General features: G+C 46.0%; 1 pseudogene; it reads left to right on the forward strand.

Moving 5' to 3' along the window:
- Window positions 1-17,952: 17,952 nt before the first annotated feature.
- On the forward strand, window positions 17,953-19,054 carry LOC134949956 (carbohydrate sulfotransferase 6-like; annotated as a pseudogene).
- The last annotated feature ends 3,347 nt before the right edge of the window (window positions 19,055-22,401 follow it).

Here is a 22,401-nt window from a genome sequence, read left to right on the forward strand (position 1 = left end):
GTGTCCTCAGGTGGAGAACTGCTCTGGATTTTATCCCGGTGGAGCAAACTCAACAGAGCTGCAAGCAGGCAATGGACATGTTTGGCTACCTACTGGCGAGATCCGAGAATGGAAAAAAGGGGGGAACCTGGATTGCACATCCTATTTCTAAAGATAATAAGAGGTGCTATCATGCTGAGGCTTCTAATACTATGCTGGGGGAAGAGAGATGCAGATGCACACTCTTAGCACTAAGAACACTGATAATAAAAATAATTTAAATAAACCCTCACAATTAACATGGAGTATAATTGAAATTCTTAGCACACATTTGCGCAAATATGCGGGCCCATGTACCGCAGCCAGGTGACTTCATCACATGGGTCCCTAATATCCCTAATATTATCACATTCTATACATTTATACAGGACTTACCTCTAAATAGGGCCTTATCAATGTGTGATCTGAAATGCAGGAACCCAGCTACTTAAAACACCTGAGGGTGAATGGGAGGAGTGCCAATCCAGAGGAAGGAAGCCTTGCCTTCCAGTGTACAATATATACACAAATATAGTGGAAAAAAGGGGGAACCTGGATTGCACATCCTATTACTAAAGATATCAAGATCCGAGAATGAGCAGGAAAATATGACTGCTAAATTGCTAAAGAATGAATGGTACAGTACCAACCGGACAATCAACCAAGCAAACTTGGGCATGACCGAAATTACATAGTAGGAAACATTATCTCATCAGCTACGGAATTACCATGAGTAAGAGAGTAATATAAATGGGCATTTGTATTTTATATGGATTTTTAGTGGGCTGTAGAAATGTTTTATTGTTTATCATTGTACTTAAAAGCCTTATAAAGATTTCACACAGCATCACAAAGGCACACAGACATACTTGTGAGAATAAAGGTTTTGCGTCCTGTAATACTTTTTACTTGTCTTGTATCTTATGCTGTCAGTATATGGTACTAACGGGTTACAAAAGTAGCACTGCACATGAATGCTTTTCTTTGGTTCATTGATATGGAATTAATGTGTGTGTAGGTCCAAATGTGTCTCTAGAAGAGTCTTGCACAGCAGTCAGACTCACCCAATGATGTTGCTGACCGTAATGGCTCAAAGAGCAGTAGATAATGCTGGGGCTCAGTAGCAATTCCGGACACTATAATCTCAGCTGAGGGTTATACTGTACTTACAGAGGAGGTAATTTACTAAGCACAAAATGGCCGCTGCAGAGGAACAAGATGGCTGTGTGTGCCGAAGTGCAGCAGTAGCTGTCTTTGTCAGTAAGGAGTTGATTTTTCCTGTTCCGAGCAGTCTCTGACTAGACTTTTACATAACCAGGAATTGTGCAAAAAGTAGTTCTTAGTCAAATCACTGGAACCCTGGGCTGAACTTCATTCCATGGGCGGGATGTACTACAGATCGCATTTTGGATGTGAAACATCCCGCCGCTTATCGCGTGCATTGCGGCGTTAATCCTGCTTGGGTCCCACTTAGCGGAGAATCCGAACAGACGTCCATAGGCTTATATTAGCTCACACCATCTATGTAACTCTGTATATTTATTTATTTATTATTATTTATCAACAGTTATTTATATAGCGCACACATATTCCGTAGCGCTTTACAGAGTATATATGGGAATGCAGTCAAAACTCAGAAAGCGCCAGATTTGGAGTTTTGACCACATTTTAGTCTTAGTACATCCCAACCCATGTATGGTATCATGTATGGGGCCACTGGATAGTTATAGTCATCAACTGGCAATTATACATTGACTCAACATGCTGTCTCCTCCATGAGCTTATGTCATAGACAGGGCCGGCAACAGAAATCTCAGGGCTCAGTACAGTGATATCTCTGGGGGCCCCTATATATATATATATATATATATATACACACATATATATATATATATATATATATATATACTCACACACATATATATATATATATATATATATATAAAAACACACAGACACCCTTATCCCGCGCCTATAAGCAGCAACTCTCGGAGGAACCTCTGTTGACAGGAACCAAGAAAATAAAGATGCAATACAATTCCAGAGTGCGCCAATTTATAATGAATTAAGTATATGATAAAAGTGATCTTTCAGTATTGACATTAGAGTGATCACCAGTGTGATGTACTTATTTGTGAGGTACAGATGAGGCAAGGAAATATATACTCTTAATCTTCTTCCTAATACATTTCAACCATGAGGTCCAATAGTTCCAACCCTTGTAGTCCAATACTGGTGGAAGGTAATCCTGTGAAAATACCCACTCACCAGAAATTCACCCAAAAACAGAGAGCCAAAAAAGGCAAATCAGTAACAAAATATCTGTTTAATTTCAATATTTTAAAACAATTGTACAATTCATAAAATGAAGTAAAATGATCTTACATACATAGAATTCTTTCTAAATGGTCACATCCAATACAGGAGAGCAGTGCTTAAAGTGGTCCTAGAGACGGCCATATAATAAAGGGATTGCGCGCGCCATAGGCTTGTCCCCCAAAGAAGGGGCGTGGTCTCAAAAACAAAGGGACGTGGTCACGCAATAGTATCCCCAATTAAAATTACGCCGCACAGTAGCACAATCTTATTCACATTACACCACATAGTAGTGTCCCTTATTCATGTTATGACACACAATAGTGACCCTTATGCACAAAGCCCACAGTAGTAGCACCCCCTAATACACATAATGACCACTGCAGTAGCGCTCCTTATGCAATGCCCCCAGTAGTAGTGCCCCTTATGTCCCCAGTAGTGATGCCCCTTATGAAGTGCCCCTATACAATGCCCTCATTAGTAGTGCCCCCCAGTAGTAATGCCCTTAGTGGTAATGCCCCTGTGTAGTATTGCCCCAGTGGTAATGCCCCTGCAGTAGTGCCACCTGTAGTAATGCCCCCAGTCGTTTAGCCCCCTGTAGTTTAGCCCCCAGTAGTTACAGCCCCCTGTAGTTATAGCCCCCTGTAGTTATAGCCCCCCAGTGGTAATGCCCCCAGTAGTTTATCCCCTGTAGTTATGCCCCCCAGTGGTTTATCCCCATGGTAGTTTAGCCCCCAGTGGTAATTCCCCCTGTAGTTTAGTCCCCCTGTAGTTTAGTCCCCCTCTAGTTTAGTCCCCTAGTGGTAATGCCCCCAGTAGTTTAGCCCTTGTAGTTATGCTCCCAGTAGTTTAGCCCCCTGTAGTTATGCCCCACGTAATTTAGCCACTGTAGTTATAGCTCTTGTAGTTATGCCCCCAGTAGTTTAGCCCCTTCTGGTAATGTCCCCTGTATAAGCCTCTTACACACACACACACACACACACACACACACACACAACCCCCCCCCCCCACCAAAACCCCCCAATACTTACCAAGCCCCGCTCCTGCTTCCAGACCGTTGCCCTCTGTCTGGCGCCCGTTCCTCAGAACTATGGAAGAGATGTCATGACGTCTCTCCCATAGCGCACAGCCGCACACTGCCAGAGCCAGGAGCCGGAGTTCAGTACTGAGCTCCGGCCTCCCGCTGCCGCTGTGGAGAGGGAGCCAGTTGCCCGCTTGTAACACAATCTCAGTGGGCACCCAGCATCTCCCTGCGGCGACGGGCTCACATCGGGTTAGGTGAGCCGGAAGAGACGGAACTGGGTTCCGACTCCAAATGGAACTGACGGAACGCAGTTCCGCACCATTCCGGCTCACCTTAACCCCTGCAGGAGAGTTTGTAACAATCGCCTTCCTCCACCCGATTCTAGTGTGGGATCACAGAAGGGTTCTTTTTGGATTTAGACTGTGAGCTATATATAGGGTTTTATCAACATATAGCCATAGCACCCACATGAATGCTCTCTAACACCACTGTGCATAGACCACGTGACAGGCGTGCTAGTCACACGACCCCTAGGTGACGCCGAGCCTTCCTATCTGGGGGCTGGGCCCGACCCCTAGCGGTTGGACGACAACCATCCCCTACACCATGGAGACTCACTCCTCGCCTCCCTCTACCCTGCACTGACTCGGACAGCATAGCTACAGCCCTCACGTCCTCAAGGTAATGGAGGGGAGGCCCGGCGGCACAATTACAACTTGGCATATCCTAAAAGAATAGTATGAAATAAAAGAAAGGAAAAGTGTGTGACAGAAAAAAAAGAGGGGGGGGGGGGGTAGAAGGATAGAACAGAAACAGAGCAGAGTAATATAGGGATAGAAGTGAGAAAACAGAATCCAGTAGCCGAACACCAAGACACCACAATAAACTTTAACCACAGGACAAACACAGAGAACTTCTCTGCTCAACGTCCAACAGGAAGAGAGGGGGAACCTAATCAATTCTCCCCTCACATCGACTTAACTACGCCCATCACCTCATTTCAATGCCACCTCATAGGATGACCTGTAACCATGGAAATATAACTCCTCCCTTGCCTGCTCCTTCACTTATTCAATCATACATACTCAGAATTTTATCCTCCGTTCTCTATAAACAACAGGAGACAACAAAGATACCGACAGGCTTAGGACAATATAAATTGTCACAATGATAAATGCAAAAGAGAAGCTGTGATTATAACTCAAAATGAGTCCGCAGTCTGCATAGAAGAGAACAGCAACCTAGATCGTCTTGTTTTACAATGGTGAAAGAAAAAAATTAAAAAGTTATAAAAGCAAAAGAGAAGGAAGGAGCTGTATCAAATAGGCAAAGAAGGGAGGCAGAAGGAAGAGAATAATGAAATAGAAAGGCATAAGATTAGAGGAAAGGTAGAAATGGTAGGGAGAGAGAATATCCTCCTCCTCATCATCATCATCATCATCACATCCCTATGGCATGGTGGGGAGTATAAGGCATCATGTTAGCAGCATATGTCTGTGTTTCCTTAAAGTTCAACCATTCAAACCAGGTAGCAGTAAACTGGGAGGAGGATTGGCTTGAGAAGGATGTAAGGTCTTCCATGGCCATACTAAAGTCAATACTTTGGAACCACTTGGAAATGGTGGGCTGTACGGTAGACCGCCAGAAGCACGGAATAGTGGCTCTAGTAGCGTTCGTAAGATGTCGCAACAAAGATTTATTGAATTGGGATAGGGGATATCCATTAGGCTGAGAAGCCAAAACTCAGAAGTCTCGGGGACTGGATATACAATGAGTGTCACAACTGAAGGCTGGTGTTGGTAGCGGGAAGCCTCAGGTGTACGGGCTGACGGGTATCTGAACTTAGGAGGTGAGATGGGACTCCTAGACATGCGCAGGAGTTGCAGTACCAAAGTACGAAGGCGTGACCACGACAACTGGAGGTGACTTTAAGGGTGTTTATTAAATAATAAAAGTCATAGAAGGTGCGACAAAACAATAACCATCAAAGAAAGTCTCTGAATTCCTACTGGTTTGAGACCAGTAAACAGGGGTTAACTTAAAGTGCTTTATGATGCTAGAGATCGTAGGTAGAGCCTTTAAGTGATGCTAGGGATCGTAGATAGAGTATTAAAGTGATGCTAGGGATCGTAGATAGAGTATTAAAGTGATGCTAGGGATCGTAGAAATAGTACTTGACTGTAATAACGGGTTCTTGCAAACAGTGAGAGCAAAGTATCGCTGGGGAGAAGCTGCTGGTAGCTGAGGCATACACTCTGCCCACGAAGGGTGCAATAGCAAGACAATCAGGCTACACCGCAGAGTGTAATCGCAGGAGAGTCAGGCTGTACCGCAGAGTGTAACCACAGGGTAGTCTCTAGTGAAGCTGAAGACTGGAATCACTGGGAAGACAATTGAAGCACTGACAATTTCCTGAGTGCTGGGACAGGATATTTATACCTGCTGGAGAGCAGGCATTGGCTAACAATTACACACAGGCACCAGCAGCGCTGCAGATTGGTGAGAAGAGTGACATGTGATTTCATCCAACATGGCTGCGCCCATGACAGAGTTTGAAGGTGAAAAGATGATCAGAAGAACCATGTGCCAAACAGCAATGGCGGCGGTCACAGCAGCAGCAGAAGACTCCAGGCTCTCCCACACACGCACAGCGGCCACAGGGATGGCGGCGGCGGCCACGGCATACAGAGGAAGCAACGCTCAGCTTCCATGCGGCAAGATCACGGGCGCGGTGGTGACGGCCGCGGCGGGACTGAGAGTGCGATACTAAAGATAAGTGAAACGCTAAGAAGGCCGCTGAGCCAGCGCTGCGGGTAACACCGAATGAAATGTGAAACAAAACATAGTTATGACCCGGCCCTGACACGCTGAGCCAATCTCAGGAGACACCTAACTGGTAGAAAATGGCGTCTAGTTACCCGGATCGTGACAATGAGCTGTCGAGTGATAGATTGAACTTGCTGCCAGAAGCCAGACAATACTGGGCACTGCCACCATACGTGGAGGGAGGTGCCCTGCAATTGGCCACATCTCCAGCAGAGTGTGGATATACTCATAGCCAGAAAAAGGAGGGGATGCAGGGCATACTGTACCCCGGGACCCCTGGCCAGAGCACACTGACATCACTAGCTTTCCCTCTTATGCAGCAGCAGAACCAGACAGAATGCGAGCAGGACATAGGGGAAAACACAGGAATTGTGAAGGGGAATTTCCAAAAAGGGGGTGGAGCCAAGCATAAGGGGACGGGGACTGAGGTAGTATGCACTCTGCTGTGGTACCTTGTAACAGTAATTCAATAAGCAGTATAGAGCGTCCATAATGCTTGGTGCTAGAAGACAAATCTATTGCTTCTTTGTGATCACACGCAATGTTGATGGTCTCACTGTGATAAAGAAGATTAAATTCACACAAAGTCTCTTTTATCCATAGTGCTTGCTTTGATGTTTCTGTAAGTGCCATATACTCCGCTTCTGCAGTATAAAGGGCAACTGTGGGTTGCTTCCTGCACACCCAGCTGACGGCTGAACCTGCCAATACAAACAGATACCCTGTGTAGGAACAACGGTCGTCCTCATCTGACCCCCAGTCGGCATCACAGAAAACCTTTAAGCTGGAATCTTTAGACTTTGCAAATCCCAACTTTAGTGAACTTGTACCTTTAAGGTATCTTAAAATTCTTTTAACTGCAATCCAGTGTTGCCTCCCAGGATTGATTGCAAGCTGACTTGCCCGACTTACTGCATGTGTGATGTCAGGACGAGTCCCAATGCTTGCGTACATTAAGCTACCAACGGCATTCTGATAAGGAATCTTTTTCATTTCTTCTATCTCTTCCTGGCTGTTTGGTGACATGGCCTTTAGAATTTTTACACCTTTGTCAATGGGAGCGCTTACTGGTTTTGTGTCAGACATTCCATACTTGGAAAGTATTGCCTCAATATATGTCTGTTGATCAATTGTAACAGTTCCTTCTTTTAGATTTTGTACAATCCTCATGCCTAACAAATGATTTGCAGGGCCTAGATCCTTCAACTTGAATCTTTGCTTTAGCTGGTGTTTTAGTGATGTGGTTCTCTTGGCCTGCCAGTAGTAGATCATCTACGTAATCGATTCCGGACCTTTGGGTATATCCCTTGGCAACAAGGTGGGCTTTGTAACGAGCAATTGTCCCGTCTGCATTTTGTCACACCTCGCGGGCAGCGGCGGCCGCGCTTGCCTCTGCGGGTGTCCTGGATGGCCTGGCGCCTCTCTCCTCCGGCGGTCTCGGGGTTCCGGCGTCGGGTCAGTGGGTCTCCCCGGTGGCTTCCCGGAGCGAGGGCGCCGCCATATTGAGTGAGGTCAGGTAGGCGGAGCGGGGCTGACGTCACCTGCCCGCTCCGCCAATCAGGCAAAGGCGGGAGGTTCAAAGCCAGACGCCGGGCAGAGATCCGGCGCCTGTGTATCATCAATTCTGCCTGTCAGAAACTGTGATCTTCAGAGCTCCCTCGTTCCTGCTACCTTAGTGCCTCCACGCACCTCCGTGCCTCCAAGCACATCAGTGCCTCCAAGCGCCCAAGCACCTCCGTGCCTCCAGTACCTCCGTGCCTCCAAGCACATCAGTGCCTCCAAGCGCCCGAGCGCCTCCACGCACCTCCGTGCCTCCAAGCACATCAGTGCCTCCAAGCGCCCGAGCGCCACCACGCACCTCAGTGCCTACAAGCGCCCGAGCGCCTCCACGCACCTCCGTGCCTCCACGCACCTCAGTGCCTCCACGCACCTCCGTGCCTCCAAGCACCTCCGTGCCTCCAGTACCTCCGTGCCTCCAAGCACCTCCGTGCCTCCCGCACTTAGTATTTTCTGTGATTCACCAGCACCTGTCAAGTTCTCTCTTTCAGGAGACCTTCAGCGTCCGCACGTGCCTCCTGTCCGCCGATCTGATCCTGCATGAGGAAGACTTACATCCGGCCATCTCTGCTGCGGCCCAGTTGCGGTTCCACTTCCCGGTCATCGGAAGAAACCCCGAGTCCACAACTCCCCCAAACCAGGTCAGTGATAGTATACACAGGCCACATGGACCCGGGGGATCGGAACCCAGAGGCGAGTGCCATCCAGGATCTGGTTTCCCGTGTTCAGAGTCAAGAGGCGGCGCAAAGCCAGGTGATGCGGTATCTCCAAGAACTATCCGGCAGGCTGGATCAAATTCAGGTTTCCCTGGCTTCAGTAGTTCCGGTTCCAGCTCCGGTGCCCGCTCCGGTAGTCGCTCCCGATAATGCTCACGCTGTGTCCGGAACCAGGTCACGACTTCAGCTTCCCACTCCCTCTCGCTACAACGGCAATCCGAAGAATTGCCGTGGTTTTCTTAACCAGTGCGAGGTACAGTTTGAACTCCTCGCACACAACTTCCCCACGGATCGGTTCAAAGTAGCATACATTATTTCCTTGCTTGAGGGCTCAGCGCTGGAATGGGTGTCTCCGTTATGGGAGCGATCTGATCCTTTGGTTTCCAGCTACACCAATTTCATCTCATCTTTCCGCAGGATCTTTGATGAGCCTGGCAGAACGACCGCTGCCTCTTCAGATCTACTCCGAGTTCGACAAGGCTCCCGTTCAGTAGGTCAGTATGTGATTCATTTTCAGACAATAGCCTCCGAATTGCGCTGGAATAATGATGCCTTACGGGCCGCTTTCTGGAACGGGCTGTCCGACCGTCTTAAGGACGAACTGATTACAAGGGATTTGCCAGATTCTTTGGAACAGTTGATCTCGCTCTGTGTGAAAGTGGATCTCCGCATGCAGGAACGAGTCGGCGAACGTACTCGGTCTGATCGATGCAGATTCAGGGCTTTTCCGGTTAAACAATCGGTTACGACAGGTCCAGACGAACCCATGCAGATTAATCGGTCTCGGCTGTCTCCAGAGGAGCGGCAGCGTCGGCGTGAGAATAGACTTTGCCTCTACTGTGGAGCCGCGGATCACTTTCTCAAGTTTTGCAAGTCTCGCCCGGGAAACGGGCAGTCCTAGCCTGTTCCGGGGAAGTCAAGCTGGGTGTGGTTTCTCAATCTTCTCCAGTAGTGGACTGTTTACTCTCAGTATCTTTGTCTACTGAAATAGAAGTCAAAACTGTTATGGCTCTATTGGATTCGGGAGCTGCGGGGAATTTTATTTCTCTCTCCTGCGCCCAGAGTTTGGGCTTGAAGTTACAGTTGGTCGAGCGACCTATTACGATCACAGCTATTAACGGTGTCCAAATTTCTAACGCTTTGATTACGAGTCAGTCTGAGTCAATTCAGCTACAAGTGGGGGCTTTGCACCGAGAACAATTGGAGTTTCTGGTTATTCAGGAGATGTCTCATGATCTCGTATTGGGTCTTCCCTGGCTCAGGCTTCACAACCCTCATGTCGACTGGGGGTCGACACAAATAATTTCTTGGAGTCCCTTCTGTCAATTAAATTGTCTTACTCCTGTCGTTCCACTCCGTGCATCGGCCAAGTTGGACGTGGAGTCTATTCCAGAGGCTTATCGAGAATTTTTAGATGTCTTCTCGGAACAGGCGGCTGATAAATTACCTCCGCATAGGCCCTGGGACTGTCCTATTGAGCTTATTCCTGGAAAAATGCCGCCCCGAGGTCGCACTTATCCTTTGTCGGTTCCAGAGACACAAGCTATGTCAGAGTACATTAAGTCTAATTTGTAGACGGGGTTCATCCGTCCCTCCACTTCCCCAGCGGCAGCTGGCTTCTTCTTTGTAAAGAAAAAAGATGGAGGCCTGAGACCATGTATTGACTATCGTGGTTTAAATGAAGTCACCATTAAGAACAAGTATCCTCTGCCGCTCATCACAGAGCTTTTTGATAGAGTGCGTGGAGCTCGAGTATTTACTAAGCTTGACTTAAGGGGAGCATACAACCTGATACGTATCCGACAAGGGGATGAGTGGAAGACGGCTTTCAATACTAGAGATGGGCATTACGAGTACCTGGTAATGCCATTTGGCCTCAGCAACGCCCCCGCCGTCTTTCAGGGATTCATTAATGAAGTCTTTCGGGACATGTTGTATCTGAATGTAGTAGTCTATTTGGATGACATTCTGATATTTTTGAAGAATCTTTCTGAGCACCGACTACAAGTTAATGAAGTACTCCTTCGGTTGCGCGAGAACCATCTTTATGGCAAAATCTCCAAGTGCACCTTTGAGGTTCCTTCTATTCCATTTTTGGGCTACATTATTTCTGGAACTGAGTTGCGTATGGATCCGGAGAAACTCTCGGCCATCCGAGATTGGACTCAACCTCTTTCCTTGAAAGCAGTGCAACGATTTCTAGGATTCGCAAATTATTATCGAAAATTTATAAGAGGTTTCTCTACTATCGTGGCACCTATTACTGCTCTGACTAAGAAAGGGGCTGACCCAAGCAATTGGCCTTCTGAAGCAGTAGCAGCGTTCAAACAGCTGAAGACAGCCTTTATGTCCGCTCCCGTACTTCAGCAGCCAGATTTCCTAAAACCATTCTTTCTGGAGGTTGATGCTTCCACGGTAGGCATAGGTGCCGTACTTTCGCAGTACGCCTCAGACGGGAAGTTGCATCCATGTGGTTTCCATTCTCGCAAGTTCTCCCCTGCTGAATTAAATTACACCATTGGAGACAAAGAGCTGCTGGCAATTAAATCTGCTTTAGAAGAATGGAGATATCTTCTGGAAGGTGCTGAACACTTAATTACAATTTTTACGGATCACAAGAATTTACTGTACCTTAAGACGGCCCAATGTTTGAATCCCCGTCAGGCAAGATGGGCGCTATTCTTTGCCAGATTTTCCTTTATCATCAAGTATCGGGCTGGAACTCTTAATACCAAGGCGGATGCCCTATCCCATTCAGTGATGGCTTCGGATGAGGAGAATACAGTAGAAAAGGCATTAATCCTTAGTCCCATCTCTATTTCTGCAGCTCCCACTGGGTTGGGCCCTTCTCCTGGAAGAATGTCGGTGCCAGTTAAATTTCGACCAAGACTGTTGCAGTGGGCTCACACTTCTAAGTTTTCTGGTCATCCGGGAGTTCAGAAAATGTGGGAATTCCTGCGAAGATCGTACTGGTGGGACACTATGATAAAGGATGTTCAAGAGTATGTCAATTCGTGTCCTCAATGTGCTCAGCACAAAACTCCACGTCTGCCGCCTGCGGGCTTGTTGCATCTTTTATCCATTCCTAAAAGGCCTTGGACTCATATCTCGATGGACTTTGTTACTGAACTACCTCTCTCTCTAAGGGTCATAACACCATTTGGGTGATTATTGACCGATTCTCTAAGATGGCACATTTTATTCCGTTGACCGGATTACCATCCGCTTCCAAGCTGGCTCTGTTATTTATCCAAGAACATTTCCGCCTGCACGGGTTACCTCTAGAAATAGTCTCAGATCGAGGAATACAGTTTACAGCAAGATTCTGGAGAGCCCTCTGTTCAGCTCTACAAATTAAACTCAAGTTTTCTTCTGCTTACCATCCACAGATTAATGGGCAAACTGAACGCGTCAATCAAGATCTAGAGACTTTTCTCCGTGTTTACCTTTCCCCTTCTCAAGATAACTGGGTGGAGTTGTTGCCTTGGGCCGAGTTTGCCCACAACCATCTATATCACTCTTCAACTGGTGAGTCTCCATTCTTTATTAATTACGGATTTCATCCCCAAGTTCCGGAGTTGCCCATTTGTCCTCCAGAAGAAGTTCCTGCTGCAGCCTCTACTCTCCGACACTTTAACCAAATCTGGAGTCGAGTTCATGCCATTCTCAAGAGAGTTTCCGGTCGCTATAAATTCTTTGCGGATAGGAAGCGACGAGCAGCTCCTCAATATAAGGTTGGCGACAAGGTATGGCTCTCTACCCGCAATCTTCGTTTAAAAGTGCCTACTATGAAATTTGCCCCAAGGTTCATTGGTCCTTTCCCAGTGTTGCAAGTCTTGAACCCGGTCGTCTGCAAACTAGGATTGCCTTCCCACCTTCGAATTCCGAACTCCTTTCACGTCTCTCTACTCCGTCCCCTCATTCTGAATTGGTTCCACACAGCATCCCCTAGGTCAACTTCTATAGTGACTGAAGCTGGGACAAAATTTGAAATCAAAGCTATTCTTGATTCTCGTTATCTTCATAAAAAACTACAGTACTTGGTAGAGTGGAAAGGTTATGGTCCTGAAGAGAGAAGTTGGATCAATGCAACTGAGGTAACGGCTACCCGACTGGTGCGGATCTTCCACTCCAGACATCCAACTAAGCCCGGAAAGTGTCCAGGGGCCACTCCTGGAGGAGGGGGTACTGTCACACCTCGCGGGCAGCGGCGGCCGCGCTTGCCTCTGCGGGTGTCCTGGATGGCCTGGCGCCTCTCTCCTCCGGCGGTCTCGGGGTTCCGGCGTCGGGTCAGTGGGTCTCCCCGGCGGCTTCCCGGAGCGAGGGCGCCGCCATATTGAGTGAGGTCAGGTAGGCGGAGCGGGGCTGACGTCACCTGCCCGCTCCGCCAATCAGGCAAAGGCGGGAGGTTCAAAGCCAGACGCCGGGCAGAGATCCGGCGCCTGTGTATCATCAATTCTGCCTGTCAGAAACTGTGATCTTCAGAGCTCCCTCGTTCCTGCTACCTCAGTGCCTCCACGCACCTCCGTGCCTCCAAGCACATCAGTGCCTCCAAGCGCCCAAGCACCTCCATGCCTCCAGTACCTCCGTGCCTCCAAGCACATCAGTGCCTCCAAGCGCCCGAGCGCCTCCACGCACTTCCGTGCCTCCAAGCACATCAGTGCCTCCAAGCGCCCGAGCGCCACCACGCACCTCAGTGCCTACAAGCGCCCGAGCGCCTCCACGCACCTCCGTGCCTCCACGCACCTCAGTGCCTTCACGCACCTCCGTGCCTCCAGCACCTCCGTGCCTCCAAGCACCTCCGTACCTCCAAGCACCTCCGTGCCTCCAAGCACCTCCTTGCCTCCAGCACCTCCGTGCCTCCAAGCACCTCCGTGCCTCCAGTACCTCCATGCCTCCAAGCACCTCCGTGCCTCCCGCACTTAGTATTTTCTGTGATTCACCAGCACCTGTCAAGTTCTCTCTTTCAGGAGACCTTCAGCATCCGCACGTGCCTCCTGTCCGCCGATCTGATCCTGCATGAGGAAGACTTACATCCGGCCATCTCTGCTGCGGCCCAGTTGCGGTTCCACTTCCCGGTCATCGGAAGAAACCCCGAGTCCACAACCCCCCCAAACCAGGTCAGTGATACATTTAATTTCTTGCAAAAGACCCACTTGTTCTTGATCGTTTTACGGTTGCTTGGCCTATCAACTACTGTCCATGTACTGTTTTCATCCAGTGCTGACAGCTCTGTTTTGATTGCTGACTTCCACTCTTTTCAATCACTGCTTGACTTCGCTTCCTGTATGTTTTGGGGTTCACAGTAAGCGATGCTTGCATATTCCTCGCGGTATTTCTTGGCTGGAACACCTTTGTTGTTCCTCATGGAACTCCTGTTTCCTGATTGGTTGTCTACATTGACATTCTCATTTTCAGACACGCTTTCTGCTGCCTGTAAATCCAATGATACGTGTTGTTTTTCTTCTTGCTCCACTGCCCCAGTTAGTGACGCTATTTCATGGAACACCACATCTCTGGATTTAAGAAGACGTTTGTTTGTAATATCCCAAAGTCTGTTTCCTTTGCTTTCTTCACAGTATCCAAGCATAATGCATTCTATGGATTTTGGATCTAACTTTCTCCTTTTTTCCTTAGGTATATGTGCAAAAGCTTTGCTCCTGAAGACACGAAGATGACTGACGCTTGGCTTTTTATTGGACAACGCCTCCAGTGGCGTTTTACCTTTTTACAGTAGGTGCACGATTTTTTTAGGTATACTGCAGTAGATACTGCTTCTGCCCAAAATCTTTTTTTCCAGGCCCGCGTCACTTAACATACTCCATGCTATCTCAACAATTGTGCGGTTTGCCCGTTCACTCACGCCATTTTGTTCCAGTGTGTAGGCAATTGTTAGTTGATGCTTTATGACATATTTTTTAAGGAATGCGGCTAACAGAGTGGTTCCCAAACGCGGTCCTCAAGGGACCCCAACAGTCCAGGATTTAGGTATATCCATGGCTCAGCACATATGGTTAAATCAAATTGACTGAGGTGCTAATTAAGTCACCTGTGGCCAAGCATGGATATATTTAAAACCTGGACCATTGGGGTGCCTTGAGGACGACGTTTGGGAACCTCTGGGCTAACACCTTGTTGTCATACTCTCCACCATTGTCGGATCTCAAGACCTCTAATTTCAGACCCATCTGAGTCTCCACCAGGTTTTTGTATTCCACAATTTTGCTGACTACTTCACTCTTTTCTTTAATAAAATATACATATGTCATTCTTGTGGCGTCATCAATGAGAGTCATGAAATATCTGTAGCCACTTATTGATTCCACTTCCATTGGACCACATACGTCTGTGTGCATTAGAGCTAGTGGTGTCTCTGCTCTACTAACTGACTTTGGAAATGGGTTTTGAGTTTGCTTTCCTTTTATACAGCTCTCACACATAGGTCTTTCATCGTTACTCACGGTGATCCTTGTTATCATTCCATCTAGCAGTTTCTGGACGTTGTCATATCCTAGATGACCCAAACATTTGTGCCACAGCTCCATTGATTGGTTTGCATCAGTAGCCATCATTGCAGAACACTCCTCAGTGTCCAGGACATATAGTTGGTTGCACCGGGTTTCTGAAGCAATTACAGTCCCTCTCTTATTTTGCACCATACACTTGCCCTTTGCAAACTGGACTCTTTAACCCATTTTCTCTAGGACGCTGATAGCAATGAGATTACTTCCCAAATCTGTCACGAATAATACATCTTGGATATCTGTAACAATTGTTTCTCCTAACATTCTTAAACGCACTGTGATTGTCCCAACTTTTGATGTAGTAAGGATTTTATTTCCAACCCCTTATACTGTAGTGGGTTCACACAGCGTTAAAGAACTGAACCAATGCTGATTGCAACTGAATAGCTTAGTGGCCCCCGAGTCCATGTACCAGCAATCCTTCCTGTGACTGTCTGCTACATTCAGTGCTAACTCGTTTGATTTGTCACGATGTTTCTCCACACCACTGGAATTTCTCATCCTACAATCTGAATCCTACAATCCCCAATTTGTGACACACAAAACACTTGAACTTGAGCTTTTTTGACTTTGTCCCTTTTGTGAGTAAGGCAGAACCCTCAGCTATGGTCTCGACAGGAATACGTTCTTGGAACTGTAGTAGCTTGGCCCTTATAATTTCTGTTGTCAGCTTGGTATCATTAGACGCCAAAGAAATCACCAAAAAAATCAAATTCTGGTGTCAGATTTTGTAACATCGCCATTGCCACTTCCTCCTCGTCCACCTGTGCCCCCACAGATGCCAACTGCTGAGCTATTGACAATATCGTATCAATGTAATCATTCATGTCCTTGCAGGCACTCAATTTTGTCCCACATAGCATGCATCTCAAACTTATCCTTCTCATCAGACCTCTGTCCTCATACGCCTTTTGTAGGGCTGTCCACAGAGGCGGATTGGCCATAGGGTTTACATGGAAGATTCCCGGTGGGCCGACACACCCGTGGGGCCTGTTTTGTTTGAGCACATGTGGTCCTTTTTATAGACATAATGAATAAGATGCAAAATAATTTGCATATATGAAAATTACTTTGCCACTTAGCCTGTGATTGCAGATGATCTAGTGTATGCTCTGTCTGCCTGCTTGGGTGACATATAAGATTGAGTGAATAGTGATTGGGATACGGTTGGTGTAATAAGCAAGAAAATATATCTTTCTAAAGAATTATATAGTTTCCTAAATTCTAAAGGTGTATCATATAATGTGCTCATAACATTTAATTTTATTTCTTTTTAAACTTCCCCCTTGATGCTAGACATGCCCACTATCTGGAAAGTCTTGGGGGGAGGGTGCTGCTGCCATGGCTAGACCTTACACCTCTGGTGCTGCCCATGTGGGGCCACTAGTAGAAATTTTTCCAGGGCCGCTTTTTGTTCCCAATCCGCTCCTGGCTGTCCACATGTCCTTAGCTGACACTTTCCCACTGATTATAGAATAAACATGCTGCTCCACAGCTAAGCCTATCATGCCTATGCCTCTGTCTACATCATCTGGGTTAGGACCTGCTCCTGGGTCTATTGTGACCTTCCACAATTTTTCCAGCTTAAGCTGCATCTCCATGGCAAACTTCCATGTACTGTAGTTCTCTGAACCTTCCAATTTTGCAAAGTTAATGCTGTGCCCTGTGCTATGCATCTTCTCAGCGTTTTAATAAAATGTATCTTTAAATTAATCTGTTGTACTTTTGTTCTGTGTACCTCTGTTCTAGGCTGTCACTCAAACATGCGGGGCTGGGCCCATAACCTGTTGGCAGAGTGTTGCGTTGTGTTTGATAGAGATGTTAATCCACACAAATGATATAGTTAACGAGAATGCTGGTTTATTAACATACAAAGACAATGCTTGTTAATGCGAAAGATGTTCTGCAGCAGCAGTAACTCACTCATATATATGACAGGCTGATACAGAGAAAGCACGGTACTTATCGCTATACGTCATGCGGCTGTGGTAAGGTAGTGACTCTGACAGTATGGGATGGAAGGCCGCACGTCCGTGCAGACTGACTCCTGTTGGATGGAACACAGACCGCCCACTGCTCTCCATCCCACTCAGGCAGTGCGACACATGCTACAGGAGGAACCGTCTCTCTCTCTCTCCACTGCAGGAGGAACTGTCTCTCCCTCTCCACTGCAGGAGGAACTGTGTCATTAGTCTCCGCCTCCCTGATGCTCCAGCACTAGAGGGTAAACACTAGAGGATGCGCACCCAGTGTAATGTATACACAAGAGACAAGGTACTGAGTGCACTATACTACAACATAAAAAGGTTGGTCTTAGCACTGCGTTCCGCACTCCGAGGCGGATTAATTACTTAGATGGCAGATAGTTATGTGATTGCCTCTGGCAGACTGTTATGTTACTATGTACTGTACAGGTGTCATTGTGCGCTATTTAGCAGACAATCTGCCCTATTAATGATCTGATCTCTATTGTCTCTTGTTTTAGTTCAGTAAAACCAAGTTGCTGGGTTTTTTGTTGTTTTTTTCATCAGTGCAAAAAATGTTTGTGAATCTGTAGGACCGAAGCTCTTCCAGGCATTCTGATTAAGGTATGGCTATATTTACCATTTGCTATGGAGGGCTTTTCTTGCTCCGGCACTTTTGCGCTTAGCAATGATCTATATGTTTTGCTCTTTGTTACGAATTAATGTAGATAATTTCCAGTTCTCTTACCCTATTCTGCTTCTCATTTTATAATCAGTTTGGGTATTCCTTCTCTCTGTTGATCTGTTTGACTTTGGGTCTTACTCACTCTTTATCCCATTTCGTTTTTTGTTTTTTTTTTTATTATGTTTTTTTTATATTATTATTATTATTATTATTATTTGTTTTGCTTTGATTTCTCCATTCTGGAATGCTTTCACCCTCTTTTGCCTCACATTCTTCATACGTGTTGTGTTCTCTTTATTTTATTCCCAGGTTCATCAACATCATGTCAGCACGTTCCATTTACTTCTTCTTTCTCCTTGTGTTCATCATTTTCTTTTTCTACCTGTTCCCCAACATCAGCCACCCCTCCTACACCTCTTCATCCAGTCAGACAAAGAATACTCCTGTCCACCTCCTCATCCTATCCTCATGGCGTTCTGGTTCTTCTTTTGTTGGACAGATCTTCAATCACCACCATAACGTCTTTTATCTCTTTGAACCTGGACATTCAGTATGGATGAGGTTCAAGAAAGAGAGTGCTGCACTACTTCACTACCTACTTAGAGACCTCTTCCGCTCTCTCTTTACCTGCAATGTTTCACCTCTCCAACAATACCTTCCTAAGGGCGGTCAACACATCTCAGACATGGGGTTCTTCACAGAGAGCCGCGCTCTATGCTTTCCTCCAGCTTGCTCAGCTTATATCCCATCTGAAGGTTTCAAGCGTCAGACATGTTTCCACCGCTGTAGATATGCCACCTTGGATAAAATGGAAAAGGCATGTGGTGATGAAAACAGTAAGAGTCCTAGATCTTTCTGTTCTCCTCCTGCTTTTCCAAGACCCTGCACTTGATCTTCGGATCCTTCACCTTGTGAGAGACCCTCGGGCTGTAGCATCCTCAAGAAAATACTTTAGCCTGAGAACGGATAACCAAATAGTGCTTAAGGGAATCAACAAAAACAACAAGACTACAACTGATCAGGTCATGATGAAAATCTGCAATGCTCAGGTTTCCATAAACCAAGTGGCAAAAGCAGTAGGACATTTATTGCCCAGGCGATATATTCTTATCCGATATGAGGATCTGGTGAAAGAACCTATTTTCAATGTCAAACAAATGTACGAATTTGCTGGCCTTAAATTAAATGACAAACTGGAGGGATGGATTTACAATATCACTCACGATAAAGCTAAACCAAAAGGTAGGTTTCTGCCATTTTCCAAGCAGTCCACAAAAGTAGCCCAAAAGTGGAGAACTATAATGGACTTCCAGAAGGTAAAGGAGATTGAGCAGAACTGCAAAGCAGCCATGGATTTGTTTGGTTACCTTCCGGTGTACTCAATAAACGATCTGAAGAACATGAGTTTAGACCTCATAACATAAATTATAGTAGAAGGACAATGGGACCATGTAAGAAAGCAGTACTACTACATTGTAGAGTGTACAATGGAAGATGCACTGACAAAGTGGTAGAACATTGTAAAGGTTAAATCAGGGAGAGTTAAGAACTTCAGGGGTGTATTCCAGAAGTAGAAGTTATCATAGAGAGGGAACTTTCAGGGGTCACAATTTAAGCCTCATAGCACAGATTGCTAAAACGTACATCGAAAGAATATAATACACACACAAGCAGGGTATATATCAATCCCGCAATGGTATAGTTCACAAACAAGAGAATTCTCATATAACTGTTCAAGCAGAGTCCCAATGTGTTGAGGGGGTTCACGTGGCTCTCCAGGGGTATACTTTCTAAAGTGCAGGGTTATAGAAGTGAGGATTTTGCCCATAGCAACCAATCAGATTCTATTTATCAATTATCTAGCACAGTGGTTCTCAAAGACGAACTTCAGGAGCCCTAACACTTGTGATTCTGTAAGGAGTCCTGGAAAACATGAACTGTTTGGGGTCCTGAGGATTGAGTTTGAGAACGTGTGATCTAGCACCTTCTAGAAGATAACAGCTAGACTCTGATTGGTTGCTATGGGCAACAACTCCACTTCTAGAAACCTGCACTTTAGTAAATATACCCCCAGGCCTGGTAAGCTTTATGTTGTTACCTTCCATGGTGCTATCACAGAGTGAGTGTCTGCAGGAATTTATTCAGTTTATGAAACAGGTTGTCGGGTGATGTCCTCTAGTTTTTGGCCTTGTATTTACTGCATGTGGTCCCCTGGTGTCATAATGTAATTTGCTGCTTCTTATGGGTGTGTGTGTGGAGGGCAACAAGGTTTATCATACCCAACTAGTTGACAGTTAGGAGCTGATTGGCTGGAGCGCCATTTACCATATGCAGCGAGTTTTAAAACTCGTTGCACATGATAAAACTCGTTGATAAATCAGCCCCACAATCTTTCCCATTGCTGATTGCTTTGCAATGTATAAACATACAATTTGAATGATAAACCTCTGTCCTACACCTGTGTCTGTATGTCAGACGCACGTCCCACCATTGATATATTTTAGGGAAAACTAGAGAAACGGGAAAGTTTTTTGTGTCTTCCATGTGGGTAAATTCTACACAGATTTCCTTCCATTCACACTTGGTAAACTTTTCCAATCTCACAAAATAAATAATATGTTCTAGAAATGATTGAAGGACAAATGTCAGGAAATCATATTAATTAGCAGTATTTAAATTTCTTCCTAATTACGTCTGGTGCAAGTGGATTATTTATTATGTAGTCCCGACAGATGGGATGTGATAATCAGGTGCAATGATGACATGGAGAGGCCGCTAATACAGAGAAGATTTGCCACAGGGAAATAATAAAGGTGATCTAGAAAAGTTCTGAGACATAAATCACATATTATAAGTATCCTTGATTTGTTCCACTTCAAATAACTTACTGTATACTTTAGAATATATATATATATATATATGTATATATACTTGCAGTGCTACCCGTCATTGCTGAGTGATTATTAATTTTATTTAATTATCTATTTTTTCTTTCCCATTCTTTTAGTTCACTCATCTGTCTTATTATCTTCTGGTTATTTATCTGAGTAATATTTATTTTAGCAATGAAATACGGCTGAAAAATAAAAACAGATATTGTAATAAATAAGAATTTACTTACCGATAATTCTATTTCTCGGAGTCCGTAGTGGATGCTGGGGTTCCTGAAAGGACCATGGGGAATAGCGGCTCCGCAGGAGACAGGGCACAAAAAAGTAAAGCTTTACTAGGTCAGGTGGTGTGCACTGGCTCCTCCCCCCATGACCCTCCTCCAGACTCCAGTTAGGTACCGTGCCCGGACGAGCATACACAATAAGGGAGGCATTTTGAATCCCGGGTAAGACTCATACCAGCCACACCAATCACACCGTACAACTTGTGATCTAAACCCAGTTAACAGTATGACAACAGAAAGGGCCTCTTAAAGATGGCTCCTTAACAATAACCCGAATTAGTTAACAATAACTATGTACAAGTATTGCAGATAATCCGCACTTGGGATGGGCGCCCAGCATCCACTACGGACTCCGAGAAATAGAATTATCGGTAAGTAAATTCTTATTTTCTCTATCGTCCTAAGTGGATGCTGGGGTTCCTGAAAGGACCATGGGGATTATACCAAAGCTCCCAAACGGGCGGGAGAGTGCGGATGACTCTGCAGCACCGAATGAGAGAACTCCAGGTCCTCCTTTGCCAGGGTATCAAATTTGTAAAATTTTACAAACGTGTTCTCCCCCGACCACGTAGCTGCTCGGCAGAGTTGTAATGCCGAGACCCCTCGGGCAGCCGCCCAAGATGAGCCCACCTTCCTTGTGGAGTGGGCTTTTACAGTTTTAGGCTGTGGCAGGCCTGCCACAGAATGTGCAAGTTGAATTGTGTTACAAATCCAACGAGCAATCGACTGCTTAGAAGCAGGTGCGCCCAACTTGTTGGGTGCATACAATATAAACAGCGAGTCAGATTTTCTGACTCCAGCCGTCCTTGCAATGTATATTTTTAAGGCTCTGACAACGTCCAACAACTTGGAGTCCTCCAAGTCGCTAGTGGCCGCAGGCACCACAATAGGTTGGTTCAGATGAAATGCTGATACCACTTTAGGGAGAAAATGCGGACGAGTCCGCAGTTCTGCCCTATCCGAATGGAAGATTAGATAAGGACTTTTATAAGATAAAGCCGCCAATTCAGATACTCTCCTGGCAGAGGCCAGGGCTAGTAACATAGTCACTTTCAATGTGAGATATTTCAAATCCACCTTTTTCAATGGTTCAAACCAATGGGATTTGAGGAAATCTAAAACTACATTTAGATCCCACGGTGCCACCGGAGGCACCACAGGAGGCTGTATATGCAGTACTCCCTTGACAAAAGTCTGGACCTCAGGGACAGAGGCCAATTCTTTTTGGAAGAATATTGACAGGGCCGAAATTTGAACCTTAATGGATCCCAATTTGAGACCCATAGATAATCCTGATTGCAGGAAATGTAGGAAACGACCCAGTTGGAATTCCTCCGTCGGAACCCTCCGATCCTCGCACCACGCTACATATTTTCGCCAAATGCGGTGATAATGTTTCACGGTGACTTCCTTCCGTGCCTTAATCAAGGTAGGAATGACTTCTTCTGGAATGCCTTTCCCTTTTAGGATCTGGCGTTCAACCGCCATGCCGTCAAACGCAGCCGCGGTAAGTCTTGAAAAAGACAGGGACCCTGCTGTAGCAGGTCCCTTCTCAGAGGTAGAGGCCACGGTTCGTCCGTGAGCATCTCTTGAAGT

This window comes from Pseudophryne corroboree, chromosome 8, assembly GCF_028390025.1.
Source record: "Pseudophryne corroboree isolate aPseCor3 chromosome 8, aPseCor3.hap2, whole genome shotgun sequence".
NCBI lineage: Eukaryota > Metazoa > Chordata > Amphibia > Anura > Myobatrachidae > Pseudophryne > Pseudophryne corroboree.